Consider the following 4,036-nt stretch of genomic DNA (forward strand, 5'->3'; position numbering starts at 1 on the left):
AAGGCAGGACTTGAGCTAAGGCCTGAAGGAGTAGCCCAGTGTTGACAATAAAAAGATGTGGAAAGGGCCGACCCCGTGGCTCACTCGGGAGAGTGCGCTCCCACCACGGGTTCGGATCCTATATAGGGATGACTGGTGCGCTCACTGGCTGAGCACGGTGTGGGCAACACCAAGCCAAGGGTTGCAATCCCCTTACCCGTCACAAAACAGGAAAAAAAAAAAAAAAAGATGTGGAAAACTTGGGGGTAACAGTGTTGGTAAAAGTTCAACAATCAGCTAACTCTTCCCCACCTTCCTTAGAAAGACCTAATGTCACTCGTGTTGGCCACTTGTGTTTGAAGTATTGGACAATTTCCATGCTGTAAATTCACCCACATGGTATAAACACACCCACCATGGCTAATTTCATGGTCAATTTCAAGGTATCAATGTGAAGTTACTAAAGAAGAAATCAGGAAGAGTTGTTGCTACGGTTTGAATGTGTCCCCCAAAGTTCATGTGTTGAAGACTTGAATCCCAATGTGGCAGTGTTGAGAGATGGGGCCAACACCGGGGATGATGACAAACCCGACGGTGAGTTGGGGAGACAGTGGGTCTCCTGGAATGACCCATTGTTCATCAGGAAGTGAAGCATAAGCAGCCTGTGGGACCTGGGGCTGGATGGTGTGATGTGCTCTGAAAGATGGAGTAAATGCATGTCGTGTTTGCCTGACATGCAGATGGCCTGCTGGGTGCCACATAAACCTGAGAAAGCAGACAGCCTGCCAGGTGCTGCATAAACCCAAGAAAAGAGTGGTGCATGCAGATGGACAGATGACCCGAGGACGGGTGCCTCTGGAGAATTTCAAGTATGTTTTCACCTGGCGAAAAAGTGGAAAAGTTAGTCTCATTACCAGGTACCTGTCTCTGTGGCAGCAGGTACAGAATAGCTGCAGATAGGTGCAGGGCAGCCACTCCTTGATGAAATGGGTGAGTGCGGCTGTTCGAACTGTGTGGGCAAATGCTGGAGAACTGCCCAAAACTGTGAGTGAATGGCAAACATATACCGAGGGGGTTCAAATGATTTGGGAGCTAGGGATGGGGCAGCTAGATGCTATAGCTAAGACAATGGGAGAAAGGCCCTGAGGGCTCAGAAGTTTGGGAGGGTGCCCTCTCATCACCTGGGGTACTGCTGCCCTCAGAGCCCTGCTCTCTGCATTCCAGCTGCTCAGGCTGGAGCAGCCTTGCCTTGGACAGCCCCAGGTGTGGCTCATGCAGCAGCTCTGTAGAGCACAAGCTGGAAACCTTGGTGGTGAGCACGTTGTGTTGAGTTTGCAGGCCAGCAGAGCATGAGAGCAGAGGAAGCATGGCAGCCTCCAGCCAGATTTCGGAAGATGTATGAAAAGGCCGGGAGGACCTAGGCAGAGATCTGCTGCAGGGGTGGAGCCACTGAGGAGGCCATCTGCAGAGCAATGTGGAGTAGAAAAATGGGGTCAGAGCCCCCCAGAGAGCCCCAACTGGGGAAATGTCTAGTGGAGCCAGGACAGTGGGGCTGCTGCCAGGAACCCAGAACTGTAGGGCTGCTGGCAACATGCAGCGCTGGCCTGGAAAAGCCACAGGCACCAGGGCAGCTCAGTGGGCTGTGCCTACAGGAGCTGTAGGAGTGAAGCTGCTCAATGCGTTGGGTGCCCAGATGTCCCACTGTGCTTAATGTTAGCCCTGTTTGGGTTTTGGATTTGTTTGGTGCCTGTTTTTCCTTTCTTCTGGTCTATTCCTCCCTTTTGGTATGGGAATGTGTACTCTATGTCTGTCCCACTGTATCTTGGAAGTAGATAAATTTGTTTTTGATTTTTACAGGTACACAGATGAGAGGAGTTTTGCCTTTAGTCTCAGATGAGACTTTGGACTTTTGAGTTGGTGCTGGAATAAGTTAAAGACTTTTGGGACTGTTGGGATGGAATGTCACTAAATGTAGCTGAAAAGGTAGAGCTATGGTATATAGAACATAGAATAGGTACAGAGGTTATGTGAATGCAAGGGTCAGCTATCTTTGCTAAGGGAACATCATGGAAGATCCTGAACACATAGATTGTATGGCAAGGGACCCTGAAGGGGTGGAGGGTAGGGAAAGTGAAAGTAAATAGTCAGGATCCCTTTGGGGTTTGGAATCTTGCTGAGCATTAGATGTAAACGTAACTGTGCACATGTGCCCAGGTGTTCTTTGGTTATTGTCTGATGTAGATGTGTGCGGGCACCCAAGTGTTCCTGGGTTATTGGACTTGAGTATAAAGAATGAATGGTCTGATCCACAGTGCCTCCCTGCCCCTGGGACACCCCCAGAGGGGCATGGGGAGGCCACTACCACTGCTGGAGGCTGTTGCTGTTAGCTGCCACTGCTGCTGAGGAAGCTGAGGACAGAGCTCACGTTGGAACCTGTCAACTCTGTCAAAGGCTCCCGGGATCTTTCCCAATTACCTAGCAGGCGACCTGTATGTGAGGGGACTGGTGACCCAGCCTAGCATGTGGGGGGTCTGTGACCCTGTCTGTACAATGGGTTTGAAGGGTCTGGGAGCTGTAGCCCGACAGGAGGGCTCAACCGGCAGAAGTGCACACACTAGTGTGTGTTCACACAAATTTAATCTCAACTTTGAAAATGCTATTACTTCATACTGTTGGTGAACAGGATTTTTACCCCTATTGAAATGATACTTTTGTACTTATAAAGAACATAATGGTCTGTCATTTTCTGTAAGAGGACTGTTTAAGTCTCCAAGTATGGGTGGATTTATGTTTCTTCTTGCAGTTCTATCAGTTGTTACCTCACATGTTTTGATGCTTTGTCGTTAAGTCCATGAACATTAAGAATTGTTATATCGTGTCTTCTTGGGTGGGGAATTGACCCCCCTTTTTCAGTATGTAATGCCCCTCTTTATCCCTGATAACCATTCTTGCTCTGAAGTCTGCTTTGTCTAATATTAATATAGCTACTCCAGCTTTCTTCTGATTTGTGCTAGCTTGGTATATCTTTATCTCTTTTTTTCTTAGTGATAAACATATACATTTTATTTTATCTTTTGATTATTTTACATATTTATTTTGTTTTTTAATTTTTTACTGAAGTACAATTGATTATACATGTTTTGGGGGTACAGTGTTGACTCATTATTTGTGTATAATACATGATGATCAAATCGATATTATGAGCATATTATTACAAATCATAATTATTCTTTGTGTCCCTTACCCAATTTCTCCCTAACCCCTCTCCCTCTCCCCCTTTCCTGCCTCTAGTAACCACAGATTTGTTCTCTCCTTCTGACAGTTCAATGTATTATTGTGGTCTGTCTCTTCCTTCCTTCCTTCCTTCCTTCCTTCCTTCNTAAACGTAACTGTGCACATGTGCCCAGGTGTTCTTTGGTTATTGTCTGATGTAGATGTGTGTGGGCACCCAGGTGTTCCTGGGTTATTGGACTTGAGTATAAAGAATGAATGGTCTGATCCACAGTGCCTCCCTGCCCCTGGGACACCCCCGGAGGGGCATGGGGAGGCCACTACCACTGCTGGAGGCTGTTGCTGTTAGCTGCTGCTGCTGCTGCTGAGGAAGCTGAGGACAGAGCTCACGTTGGAACCTGTCAACTCTGTCAAAGGCTCCTGGGATCTTTCCCAATTACCTAGCTGGCGACCTGTATGTGAGGGGACTGGTGACCCAGCCTAGCATGTAAGGGGTCTGTGACCCTGTCTGTACAATGGGTTTGAAGGGTCTGGGAGCTGTAGCCCGACAGGAGGGCTCAACCGACAGAAGTGCACACACTAGTGTGTGTTCACACAAATTTAATCTCAACTTTGAAAATGCTATTACTTCACACTTTGGTGAAGTGGACTTTTTCCCCTATTGAAATGATACTTTTGTACTTATAAAGAACATAATGGTCTGTCATTTTCTGAAAGAAAGTCTCCAAGTCTCCAAGTATGGGTGGATTTATGTTTCTTCTTGCAGTTCTATCAGTTGTTACCTCACATGATTTTTTTTTTTTTTTTTGTCTTTTTCCGTGTCCGG

The sequence above is a fragment of the Galeopterus variegatus genome, unplaced genomic scaffold, assembly GCF_000696425.1.
Source record: "Galeopterus variegatus unplaced genomic scaffold, G_variegatus-3.0.2 Scaffold438, whole genome shotgun sequence".
Lineage (NCBI taxonomy): Eukaryota > Metazoa > Chordata > Mammalia > Dermoptera > Cynocephalidae > Galeopterus > Galeopterus variegatus.